Raw genomic sequence first — 14,668 nt, 5'->3', positions numbered from 1 at the left:
ATTACCATCTGTAAGCTCCTATGATAGGAAAAGCTCATTTGCAAAGCAAGAAGAGAAATGTTTATTTGGCGGGACTGATTAAAAGCAATATTAAATATTCATCAGCTCCTCCATTTCATCCCTTTCTCTTCTTTTATTCTGATAGTAACACTGACAGATAAGGTATAACACTTATATAACCAAACACAAGCAGAAGTATACCTAACCTCATAAAAGTTATGCAAAAACTAGAATGGAGACTAATAGCTTAAAATTCTTTTAAAATTCTTCATGGGTAGGTACTACAACAAAAATGAATCTTATATGTCATGACAGAGCATTTTCCCTTTGTTTATGTATCTTGATACATAAACATGAAAATATGTATCACTTCACATAGTGAGTTTTGAGTTATTTATTTTTAAGTTTTTTTCTATCAACTCTACAACAGACACTGAGATCATAGAGGTGTGACTAAGGAATTACATCTTCAGTTCCCTTTCAACAAGGTGACCACTCTGCAAAAACTCTAATTCTCAGAAACAGTGACTCATACCCGGATCAAGTGCATTAAAGGTCATCTAAGTAATGCCAGGAAAGGATGTGGCTCCCTGCCAAGGCTTCTGTTCCCAGCTTATAAGTGAAAATAATGTTCATGTTTCAAAGGAGTACATGCAGTGTTATTTACAAACTTTAATGTTTTAGCCAGCCATGGGATTGATATCACAAATGAAGTATTCTGAATTTGTTGAGCAGTGCCTGGAACGTCAAGAGATTGAGACTGGTGATAGTTACAGCACTAAAGTTAGGTGAGTATTTGGTTTGACATGGGGCGAAATGCAAAAAATTATTATATTATACAATAATCATATTCTAGTGCTTATTGTAGCATTTCCTGAAGTGACTGACAAGAGCAGAATATCATTAACAAGGCTCTACATTTTGACATGGCAATACTCTTGAAAAGAACATTGGATTTTGTCAAAATTCCATTAAATATACCCAATTTGAATGATTGATAAATGGCTCTTCACTACTTTCCTGTCTTTAAATGTTAGCAGCATGGTGGGATTGAACTTTTGAACTTGTGTCCACACACATTTTTTTCTAAAGAGTCCTGTTCCACATTTAAATAGGTACCTGTAATAGTGCTATAGGGGAGACAGAAATGTTGTTGATTCTTTCAACTAACAGAACATCCTTATTGACAGCTAAATTCACCACTTAAGAATGCCATACTAGAGTTACAGAAAGGCTATAAAGTAAGAACAATAGAGGGCTGGTTGAAGATCAGAAGTATGATTAAAACTATCTGGATTCAGCTATAATATAGCTCCAGTATTCCTGTCTCTTTCCTTTTATCACCTCCTTCCTATACTTATTTTGTTGACACTTCTCTATTCTCTATTTTTTCCTAGCAAAAACCATTCTGTATGTTGAAATTTGTTATGGATCTAAAAAGATACTAAAGTCATTGCCCCATTGGATTTTCATTTTGTTGTGAATGAAATCATTTGGTCTAAGTGCTTTCTTTCATTTCATTTTCCGTACACTACTGACTTTCTTGCCCTTTACTTTCTTCAGCATATATTTAAGAAAAAAAATGTAATTCTTATGTCTATTTCTATACCTGCAGCCATAATGCATGTAGCTGGAGAAAGGTACCACAACTATAGAGACTAGGTGTCTAAATTCAGTTTAAGTTTATGACCATGAACTTCAAGGGTCCTCATACTGGTGTCCAGCAGTCCTACAACATTTCACTTGTCCATTCACTAGTCTACTTTCCTTGATGACTGTTCTACCCCTCCCCCACTTTTACTCCCTGGCAAAATCCTTGCATTCTACTTCATGAGAAAATGGAAGCAGACAGAGAATAACTTCTTTGAGCTCCAACTACCGTATATACCCAGCCACCATAATCTGTACTCATATATTTGCCTTTCATTCTGTAATAATAGATAGACTCCCAGAGCTTCTAAGGCAATCACCTCCACTTTTGCATTAGACCTCAGAATCTATTGTCTGTTTGAGCATGTTGCTCCAGGAATTTTCCCCTTTGATCTGCTTCATCAATTTTTATTTTTCCCCTCAGCCATATAAACACGCTGATTATTTCTTTAATTAAATAAAAATTATTCTTAGCTCTATATTCCCCTCCAATTCCTTTCTTCAATTCATAGGAAAAATTCTCCCAAAACTGATCTATAATCCTTCCTTAATTTTTCATCTCCCATTTTTTTATTTTAAAAATTTTTTTTATTTTTAAATCATGTTTATTCTATTACAATTGTCTCAGTTTTCCCCCCTTTGCCCTCCTCCACACATCCCTCCCTGCCCCGGCTCCCACAGCCAGTTCCCACTCTGTTGTCCATGTCCATGGGTCATTCATACATGTTCTTTGTTTAGTCCCTTCTCCTTCTTTCCACTATTGTCTTCCTTCCCCATCCCACCTGGTCACTTTCGGTCTGTTCCATGTTTCCATGCCTGTGGTTTATTTTGTTCATTAGTTTATTTTGTTGAATAGACTCCACTTACAGGTGAGATCATATGGTATTTGTCTTTCACTGACTGGCTTATTTCACTTAACATAATATTCTCCAGTTCCATCCATATTGTCACAAAAGGTAGGAGTTCCTTCTATCTTTTTTTTCTTTTTAAATGCATATTGATTTTTTAAATTTATTTTTTTAAATGTCAAAATCCATTATAAAATATTAAAAAATGTAAATCCATTATAAGTCTCAGCAATTAAAATAACATGACACCAGCACAGAAATCATCAAGTAGATCGATGAAATATAATGAGCATTCTAGAAAAAATATATATATCTAACAACATAATACATGATTAAATTGACATTTCAAATCAATGGAGAAAATAAGGCATATTCAATAAATAAAGTGCATGAACCACCATTACTTGAAATAAAACAAATATAGAGCCCTATTTCACATATTATACAAAAAATATTCAGGTGAGTTAAAAATCAATATATAAAATTGAAGGCGTTTTAGGAGAAAATACAAAATAATATTTTTCTTACCCTGAAGTAAAATATTCAAACCCAGAAGCTATAAAGTAAAATATTGACAGTATGACTATATTAAACATTTGACTACATAATAAACATATAAAAAAAGTTAAAGGACAAGTAATAGAATACGAAATTATTTGCAACACATCTAAAAAAGGGTTAATAGTTTTTTTAAGGGAAAAATTTCTACAAACATTTAGTCAAAAAATGGATAAAGAATACCAAAGAGTCATTTAAAGCTTTTTAAAAACAATAGGAATAGGCAAGAAATATACAAAAACAGGTTTAGTTTCAACAAATAATCAAGTAACAATTAAAATAGCATATCATTGTCACAATCAGATGAATAAGTATTAAAAATATTGGTAATATCAAGTATTGGTGACTGTGAAAGGAACTGGGTATTCATAGACTCTTTTTTTTCATCTTCTTAAAGCAGTCCCTTTAGTATATCTTGCAATGCTGGTTTGGTGGAGGTGTATTCTTTTAGCCTTCTTTTGTGTGGGAAACTCCTTATTTTAATTGAGAGCCTTTCTGGGTAGAGCAGTCTTGGTTGCAGGCCTTTGCTTCTTACTATTTGGAATATTTCTTGCTAGTCCCTTCTCGCTTGTAGAGTTTCTATTGAGAAGTAAGCTGCTAGTTGTACCGGGGCTCTCTTGTATGTTACTAGCTCTTTCTCCCTTGCTTCCTTTAGGATTCTGTTTTTGTCTTTGATATTTGCCATTTTAATTATGATGTGTCTGGGAATGAGGCTCATTGGATTCCTCTTGAATGGGACCTTCTGTGCTTCCTGGACTTGTGTGACTTTTTCTCTCCTCAAATTAGGGAAGTTTTTCCATTATTACTTTTTCAGATAGGTTCTCTGTCACATCCTCCTATTCTTCTCCTCCTTCTGGTATCCCTAGTCTATGGATATTATTACGTTTCAGGTTGTCCTGCATTTCCCTCAATGCCTCTTCATTCTTTTTGAGTCTTTTTCATTTTCTTGCTCTTGAGGGGAACTTTTTTCTACCTTATCCTCCAGCTCACTGATTTGATCCTCTGCTTTATCTAGCCTCCTTTTGATTCCTTCTACTGAGTTCTTCAGTTCAGATATTGTATTCTTCATTTCCTCCTGTCTTTTATTGGTAGTTTCTATGTCCTTTTTCATGCTGATATAGTTTGCAGTAAGTTCCTCGTAGTTTCCCTGTAATATTTTGTAATTCTCCCTGAGCTCACTGAGCTCATTGAGCTTCCTTAGAACCATTGTTTGGAATTCAGTATCTGATAGTTTACTTGCCTCTGTTTCATTTAGTTCTCTTTCTGGGGATTGCTCCTTTCCCTTCGACTGGGGGGTGTTTCTTTGTCTTCCCATTATTTGTGAGACTCTTCTTTTTTGCTTCTGCTTCTTAAATTGATCTCTCTTGATTTCCTGACCTTGTGGTGTGAACTTCAATGGTAGGAGACCACTGTTTTTCGTTTCTGGATCTGCCTCTGATGATGTCAGATGTTGACCCTATCTGACCTTAGGTAGTCTGTTTGAGACTTCCAGGAATCTACTGTCTGTGGCTGTCTCCTTCAGCTGTTAATCTAGTTACTTTGCACTCAGCAGGCTGGCTTAGACACCACAAGGTGGGGCAGAGCCCCTCCTGGGATCTGGGTTATTGGGTCCTCTCTCACTGCTGCAGCTCAGGGGACTGGTCTGCCTGAGCCAGATGGCTGCTGCTATATGGGGAAGGAGTCAGTATCAGGATCTGACCAGCTACTCTCTCTGTTCTCTTCCCAAATCCTCCATCTCCAGTCTTTCCTCAAGTGCCTCTAGACCACTCCGTGCCTCCTTTAGCGAGGGATCTGTGGCTGCACTCCGCACTCCACCATCAGGCTTTAGTACTACCGGGCTGGAGCGGGGCTATTGTGGTCTCTTGCACTGCTTCTGCTCAGGGGGATGGGTCCACCTGAGCAAGATGGCTGCTGCTGTATGGGGGATGAGTCAACACCAGGATCCTGCCAGCTACTCTCAGTTTCTCCCCAAAGCCTTCTTCCCCAGTATCTCCTCAGGTGTCCCCAGCACACTCTGCCCCTGCCTTTGCCGGAGCCTAGGGTAATTGGCTACAAATAAAAATTTATGCATTGGCCCTTTACACATCCCTTTGTGTCTCTAAGCACCTGTCTCTGACAGAGAGCAACCCTGCCGCTTTTCACAGCTGGCTGTTATCTGTGTACTTTTTGGGCTTTGGTGCTGTAGGCTGGAGATCCCCGCTTATGGTTTAGACCCTGCTCATCTTGGGGATCCAACTGGCCATTTCAATACCCTTCTGGTGCTGCCCCTACTCCCATGGGCACCCCGCCCACCTTGAGTCTCTGCTGCACTTCTTACCAATTAGGTTGTGCTAAAGCTGATTCTTCTGTCTGTCTGAGGTTATAAGGCTCCTCTCTCACTATTGTTCAGTTGTTTGTTCCAGGTGATTTATCCACAATTTAGTTGTTATTCCAGATTGGTCCTGGGAGGAGGTCAGTGTGACTTCCACTCATTCCTCCACCATCTTGATTCTCCTCTCATCTCCCATTTTTCTTGTAAGCCCATTCTAGTCATGCTTTCTCCCTCACCACTATCCAAATGTTCTTGTAGGTCATGGATAATGTCCACAATGAGAAATCTCAATTCTCAAGTATTTTAGCCAATAGTAAGTCTCTCTGTCATACTTAATATATACTGTATACACTTGGTTTTCTTCCAGCCCCAGTGGTGGCTCCTCCTCAATCCACTTTGCTGATTCTGTTCTCCCCAACATCTGACGGTGAAGTGTACCAGAGCTCAGTCTGTTGTCCCTTTGTTCTTGCCTCTATCCACATTCATTTTCTTTTAAGTTTCTTTTAAGTTGCCTGAAATGATTAGCCCTTGGGTAATGCATGTCTTTTTTCTTACCAACTTTGTGTTTGTTGAGATAACTCCCACCCAACAAGCCCTACCCTGACTAATATATTTAAAATTGTCACCTGCTTTCCATCCTTTATTCTCCTTATGCCCCCATTTCACAGCCCTGCTTCACTTAATGCTTTTATTTCATAGACTGTATTATATAATATACTATTTTTATTTAATTTGTATTATTTATTATTACATTATTTTTAGTAGCAGTACATTAGAATATAATCTTCACAAAAGCAGTCATCTTTTGTCTGCAATCATCTTTTATCTGCAGTCATGCACTGCTATACAACAGGGATACACATTTTGAGAAATGTGTCATTAGGTGATTCTTTCCTCATACAAACATACTAATTGTACTTACACAAACTTAGCTGGTATAGCCTGCTACACACCTAAGCTATATGGTATAATACCATCATATATGTGGTCTGGCATTGAACAAAACATTGTTACATAGTGTATGTCTGTACTTTGTTTTTACTAATGTTTAGTGGTAGATCCTTGATATACATTTGTTTAAAGACACATAAGCATATTTATAACTTAAGAAAAATTATTTCCATGTGAAATTCAAGAAAATAAAAGGAAAGAACTGGAGACAGATAAAAGACTAAAAGTAGGTAAAACTTCTTAGAAAGAGTTCAGAAAGAAATGAAAGTGAAAATGAGAGAAAGAAAAAAGGAAGCATAGAAGTTAAAGTTGGAAAATAACTGTAGAACTGTTGAAAAGGATAAGTTGGTTTACAGTTTTGAACAATTTTTAAATTGGATAAAATAATTTTAAAGTTGATATAATTTTTTGAAAACAATTTTTCATATAAATATACATTAATATGGATATTAGTATGCATTAATATAGAGTACTTGTTAATATATAATTGATATATAAGCATTAATTATAAAATGTGAATTGTAATTAATGTTAACAAAGGTTTATATATAAATAATACATTAATATTTTATATTATATATGTGTATATGTATGTGTGTGTATATGTATATGTGCATATAATATGTAAAATTGCCCTGTATTTTTCTCCATTAATGTTGTTGCTGGTATGCAAATAAAGCTAACAAACTGGCTTGCAGTATTACCAACTGTACTTTCATCTTTTCATAAAATATACAACATATTTCCCACTTGACATACTTCCTTGAAAATGACACTTCTTGAGGATCAAATTCTGCAATTTTTTTACCCATAATATATACAGATAAACCTACTTCTTTCTCTTGGTTACTTTGGTTTCTTTTTTACATAGGTGCCTACCTGATATTTTTTATGGGAAAGGGATCCTTTCATTTTTAACTATATACTGGTCAGTCTACTGCTAGAGCTTTCTAACACTTGGAAGCCATGATGAATAATTTTTGTAAATACACTACCTATGGCCCTAATGCATTTCTCCTGCTGTATTTAGAATTGCTCTACTACCACCTGCTCAGATCCATTTCTACAATTTCTATATCCATTTTCTATTAAATTCACCAATATTTGCTTCCCAACTCCTCCTCCTACCTGCCAAGCTAATGAGTTGGTTGGTTGTAGTTTAGACTGGTAAACATTCAAGTTAATCAATAGTACCATTTTTTTCCTGATCACTCAGACTCCACATTTTTAAAGCCATTAGTGACATCTTCCTTTCTCTTGAGCGTTTTCCAATTATTAAATTTTTTCTAATCACGTTGCATTGGGTTGTTTGTGGGTTTTCTTTTTTTCTTTTCTTTTTCTTTTTTGCTAAATCTTACTCCTGCCACAGATTATTTATTTTGTAAATTCTATTAATCCTCTGGTTAATGTCATCTTGCCTCATACCTAGACTTCAAACATAATCTTCTAAATAAGTCCATCCTTGATCTTGGGTTCTTCCTTCTCTAAAAAGTTCTCAATACCACAACTAGATTGTTCTTCTATGACTATAGTCATCAAGTAAAATAATGATATTAAAATTTTAATGTCTGTACATGGCACAGTATATTAACATATATTAATATCAGACTAGTACAAAAAGCTTTTTACAGTCAGATGTCTTTCTCATTCTCAAACATATAAATGCATAAATTTATATATACATCAGGTATATAATATTATCCTTTATATATATAACATGTATACTTCACATATATGCATTATTGTACATGTGAGTTAATGTGTATATTCATTGTCATATGAGGTCTGTCCAGAAGGTATCCAACCATGTAATAAAATAGAGACATTTATTAAAAAAGATACAAGATACAAGAAACTTGTACATAGGACAATGACACCTCAGTCCCCTTCAAAGTAGGGACCTTGGGACCTCACACAGTTCTCCCAGTTGCCATCAGTTGCCCCATCATATTTTCCTGAATCTCATTGATGGTCTGAAATCTCTTCCCTTTCAAAGGTGGCTTTAATTTTGAGAAAAGCCTGAAGTCACAGGGTACCAAATCTGGGTTGTATGGGGGCTGAGTCACCTGGGTGATTTGACATTTCTCCAAAAAAACTCTGCACTAGACATGATGCATGAATGGTCATGTTTTCCTGATGAAGCTGCCAATCACAATTTCCCATAGCTGTGGCCTTCTGAATCATCTGAATAGTTTCTGCAGAGGAACGTTCAAGCTTAACACAAAATTTACTGCAGATTTGTTGCTCTATCACTCAGTCATTTTGAATGCAATGGACACAGTACACATGTTCACTCAATGGCATCTCCCATCCCCACTGACTACCAGTACAGTGAAGTTGTCATCGTTCATGCATGTGCATTCCAGTCCACTCTCCTTGGCTGCCAGGTTACTTCAATGCTGTGCAAACTACTCTTGTTATATTAACAATGGCTGGACTTTTTCAGGAGAGACCTCATATATACATACCTATATATGTGAGTATATGTGGATATGTTTGTGAGTATGAAACACTGCATTATGTACTATATGCATTGTGTACCAAATTATGTATCACGTATATTATGACCATTGTGATTTATCCCTGGCACCTGGAATGCAAGGTTTTTTGGACATTCAAAATGTAGATAATGTAATTCAATGACAATCAGTGTCAATAGACTGAAAAAAATCATCTCAGCAGATGGATAATTTTTTTAAAATTTCAATATCTATGATAAAAGTTTTTAGCATTTTATAAATAGAGTAAATTTCTTCAATCTGATAAAATATTTCTATTAGAAACCTATAGCTAACTTACAGAAAATCATATTTATTGGTTAAAGACAGAATGTTTTTCCCAAAAATCAGGAAGAAGATTACATCCATTTACCCCATTTCCATTCAAAACTATATTGGAAATTCTGGTCAATGCAATTTAAAAAAATAAAAGAAAAGACATTTAGGTTAAAAAGGCACAAGAAAACTTTTTTTAAAACTCACAGACACCATGATCATCTACACATAAACCATATAAAACCTAAAAAAGAGCTATTGGAATTAACAGGTGTGTTTATCAAGGGTGCAGTTTATGAGGTCAGCTTTTAAAGTCAGTAAAATTTCTATTTAGTAGCAATAAATAGTTAAACAATTGGAATAAAGAATACCATTTTACATAGTATCAGAAAGCATTAAATACTTAGGGCTATATCTAAAAAAAGTATGTCAGAGATTAAATACTGAAAAGTTCTAAACTTTTTTGACTGAAATCAAAGAAGACATGAAAGGTTTTTTATGAATTAGAAGACTCAATATTGAGATATGAATTCTTTCCAAATTTATGTAGTCTTGGCACAATTCTGAACAAAATCCCCACTAGATCTTTGTAAAAATGGACAAGTTGGTTCTAAAATGTTTATTAAAAAGGGTCTAGAATAATAAAAACAGTTATGGGAGGAAATGCTGGAGAATGCACTTAACCTAAATTCAAGACTTACTCTAAAGCTACAGCAATCAAGATAATGTGGTATTGGAATGAAGACAGACCTATGGATCAATGGGACCAGAAATAAACCCATGTGTAGTAGGCAGCCTTTAAGATGATTTGCAAGGATTTATTTTCCTGATATTCAAACCATTTGGAAATCCCTTCTCTACTGCTTCACTTCTAATTAACGGAATACAACAGAAGTGATGAGATACCACTTCCAAGATTAGGTTGTAAAAAGCCAGTGGCTTCCACCTTTGTGCTCTCTTTCAAGCAGAGTTTTCTCATCTGTAGGAAGAAACCTGTCTCTAGAAAAAGGTCCACCTAGAGAGAAAGTGATATCTCTGGCTAAAATCCACTGAAGGCCTAAAGCCTGACAATAGCCAGGTGAGGAAGCTTGGTAGCAGATTCTTCCTTGTTTGAGTCTTGATTAAAACGTTGGCCAACAGTTTGATGGCAGCCTTGAGAGAAACGTGAAGCACACTACTTAGCAAAGTTCCTCATGGGTCCCTACCCACAGGAAATGTGAAATAATAAAAGTTTGTTTGTGGCCATTAAGTTCTGTGGTAAGATGTTACACAAAAATAGAGAATTAATACAGCATAGATGGTCAATTGATATTTGACAAAGGTATCAAGATACTGTAGTGAGGGAAAATATGGCTTTTTTTCTATAAATTATGGTAGGACAATTGTATACTTAGGAAAAAAATGAACTTAGATCTTAACTTTATACCACATGAAAAAACAACTACAAAAAAGAATTCTAGACATAAAAGTAAAGCTTAAAATTCTAAAACATCTAATCTAAAATAAAATATACCAAAAAAATCATCATTGCAACTTTGGGTTTTTTAAATAGAATGCAAAAAGCAAACAAAAACTGGGTAAATTGGATATTGTTCAAGTTAAAAAGTTTGCCACAGGCTGGGAGAAAAGTTAGCAAAACACATTTGAGAAAGGACTTGTGTCTAGGAAAACTCTCCAATACAATAATAAGAAAACCAATAACCTAGTATTTTAAAAAGGTGAGAGATTTCAATAGATACTTCTATTCAGAGATACAGATGGCAAATTGGTATATGGACAGTTTCTCATCATTAGTCATTAAAAATGTAAATTAAAACCACAATGAGATATCACTACACACATATAAAATGGTTAAACAAACAACAGCTTGGCAATATCAAGTGCTGACGAGGATGAGGAACAACTTCAACTTTCATACATTGTTGGTGGGAATGCAAATTTTATAGCCACTTGGGAAACAGTGGCTAACTATAAAATTCATCAATGCCATCTGGTTATTTATACAAGAATATATGAAAATATATGTTCACAAAAAGATGTGTAAATGTATGTTTATAGTATATTTATGAATCGCCAAATCCTGGCAACAACCCAAATGTCCTTCAACTGGTGAATGGATTAAAAAAATGTGGTTCATTTCTATAACAGACTACTACTCAACAATAAAAAGTAATAAATGGTTGCTATGTACACCGCATGAATGAAATTCACAATTATGCTAAATGAAAACAGCTAGACCCCATCATATACTGCACAATTTTATTTGTATAACATTTTGGAAAAGATAAAGGAATAGAAAGAAAAATCAGGTAAGTGGTTTCCAGGAGGTTGATCACCTACAGAAGAGAATAGTTTGGGGTTTTTTTTTGGAGACAAAATATTCTCTCTCTTCATTATGATAGTGGCTATGTAGCTATTTCTATTTATTCAAATCAATATAAGTATACCTAAAGATGATGAATCTTACTGTACACAAAGTAACATAATAAACTTGACATAAAGAAAAACTGAGTAATACATAGAGTGAAATAAACAATAAAAACACAAAACAAAGATAAAATCATAAGAAAATGTGAAGTCTGGATATTTAACTTAAATATGTGCGTAGATAATATATATTTTTTTATTGTGCAAATACAGTTGTCTCCATTTATCAGCTACCACTTTCCCCTGCCCGTCCCCCGCTCACCTCTCTTTCTAGAATAACCTTCCCCTCAATCCCTCCCCACCTTGGCTCCATCTATGTGTCCTTCATACGTGTTCTTTGATTTGACCCTTCGCCTTCCTTTCCCCACTATCCCCCTCCCTCATTCCCTCTTGTTTCTGTTGGTTTCTTTTTTCCTTCAGTGTTGCTGGTTATATTTTCCTCGCTTGTTTGTTTTGCTGATTAGATTCCACTTATAGGTGAGATCATATGGTATTTGTCTTTCGCCCCCTGACTTATTTCACTTAGCATAATGCTCTCCAGTTCCATCCATGCTGTTGAGAAGGGTAGTAGCTCTTTCTTTCTTTCTGCTGCATAGTAAATATGTGCATAGATAATATTTTTAAGGATTACATACCAGACTCCTAACAATGATTAGCTAAATGCAGAGAAGTGAGATTTTGAGAGAGTATTAGCCACAGGGATTGTCTTTCCTTCTTCTTCCTCTTTTATTTTTTTGTATATGTCTATAGCATTTGATTTATTTTTTAGGATGCTATGTATTCCTAATTGTACAATTTAGGATGTAATTTTTCCTAATTAAAAAATCAACAGGTAAATAACACATAGTCCAGGAATTCAAGGAGCTTAAACACCAAGATATGAGAACAGACACCTCAATCAACAACTGGAATGCATACTAAACTGCTGTGGAATCATAGAGGAAAGAAGAAATTACATTTACTTGAAAAACTGGAAAAGATTACACAGATGAAATACATTTTATGATTAAGTATGAGATCAGCAGTAGCTAAAGAAGGGGAAGGTTATTCTAGAAAGAGATAGTCAAATACACTGAATGGATACAGACTTTCAATCAGATAGTATGTGCTCAAACCTTGGCTACCTTACTTACTTACAGAATCACTTTGCTATTTTGCCTAAGTTTCAAAGAGTATCTGTAATATGACCATTTCAGCTAACCTGAGGAATGGTAGTATCATTAATGTAACAGTGCATAAAGCAGCAAATTGGGTTTGAGAGTGACAATAATGAGTTTAGTTTGTATCATGTAGAGTTGAAGAGTTTGAAGATTACAAGAGTTGAAGCTGGGGAGACCAAATCACAAATCACAATCACGGGGGATGTATTTAAATATGTGGCAGTGGATTGCCTGACCAAGAGACTGTGTCTATCTGGAAGCCGAAGGATAGTTCCCCAGGTCTTGTCACTCAAGTGCGGTCCATGGATGTGCACCAAAGGCATGTCCTGTGAACTAGTTTGAAATGCAAAATGTAGGCCCTATCCAAGATCTGTTGAATCAGTATCTGCAGGTTAACATATTCCCCGGGTGATCTGTTTGCACAGTAAGCACTATTCTAGAGAACACCAAATCTTGACAACTGAATAGAGAAAAAAGGGTAAGCATACAAGAGAGAGATGCAAACTAAGCAATTGACTGCATATTCCATGATATTTATGAACAACATGGCAAGAGGAGCCATAAAAAATCCACTGACGACATACTTTTCTATTTTAAAAGAAAAATACTGGCGTTAAAAAGTGTTCTTTTTACCTAGTCTGCTCTAATCATGTTTATTGTGCTTTTGACATCTTCCATTATCCTTTCCACAGCTCATTATTTTAGTAGATATTGTGCTGCTCTCTTCACACTGAACATGATATTGTTTCTGTAGCACCAGCAGCAACTTTGTGTTCATTAACATACACACATTAAAGAGTGTATTATCATTAATTATGCACTAAAATGTTCTTGGCAACAGACTAAGTGACAAAACATTTGCTTTTGTCAGAGTTCTATTAGGTGAACCCAAGTTGAACCACGGAGAAATATGACACTTTTCTTTATTTTAATTTGTATCACAAGGTCAGGATCATGACAGTGACTCTACTTTGCACATTATTTTCTCCGTCATTGTAATGATGCTAATGGAATTCTTTTAACTAAACTGTATTTATCAGGTCTACAACCCATTTATTGCATATTAACAAAAATATTTCATGTTAACATTACCTAATCTACTAAAGGCTCAATTCAATAATAAAAAATATGCTTTTCTGAAGAACATTGTTTTCAAAAGTTCGAATGATGCTATATTTTTTCTGTTTATAGCTACCTCAAGCAGAAATTGGAACAAATGAAGAAAATTATATATCATATGTGTTCCAATTATAGATCAAAGAAACACTTCTTTATTAATACAGCATATGTTACAAGTTGTATTTGACTATAAAATTGGAGACTTAAAACTTACTTTTAAAGTTTGTGTAAAAAGAACCTTATAAAGAAAATATTTCCAAAGGTAAATCTAATGCTACTTTTCTTTTTTTTTTCAAGGTTTTTTAAATTAATTAATTAATTTATTTAGAGGGGAAGGGAGGGAGAGAAACCCGGATGTGTGAGGGATACATCAATTGGTTGCGTCCCACCAGGGGCCTGGCCGGTGACCCAGGCATGTGCCCTGACCGGAAATTGAACCAGCAACCTTTCAGTTTGCAGGCCGGCACCCCATCCACTGAGCCACATCAGCCAGAGCTAATGCTACTTTTCATGCTAATGTATAACATTTCTGTTGATTCGCTCAGATCATAAGTAATTTCAAACAATCTCCAGTTCCTCTTGGTACATGGCAGACTCAGTGGGTGGTACCCTATATATACCAAAATTCCTTGAACTAAATATGAATGGAAAGAAAGCCAAACATGATATTGTTTGCTATGAACATTTTTGTAATTAAACTAAAATTGAGTTGCAGAAAGGTAGCACGAATAGGAGGAGAACATGCTTGATTCTTTAGCTCATTTTTCAGGGATAGGCCATACTAAAATTGAATAGAAAAAACCTTATCTATTCATTCTACCTTTATTCAATGTCTATAATGAGCCCTTCTGTGTTCCAAAGAAAATACTA

The sequence above is a fragment of the Pteronotus mesoamericanus genome, unplaced genomic scaffold (genome assembly GCF_021234165.1).
Source record: "Pteronotus mesoamericanus isolate MK-2021 breed Mesoamerican mustached bat unplaced genomic scaffold, CSHL_Meso_final contig_20, whole genome shotgun sequence".
NCBI classification, from domain to species: Eukaryota; Metazoa; Chordata; class Mammalia; order Chiroptera; family Mormoopidae; genus Pteronotus; species Pteronotus mesoamericanus.
The sequence above is the reverse complement of the archived record's forward strand: the minus strand, read 5'-3'. Positions refer to the sequence as shown.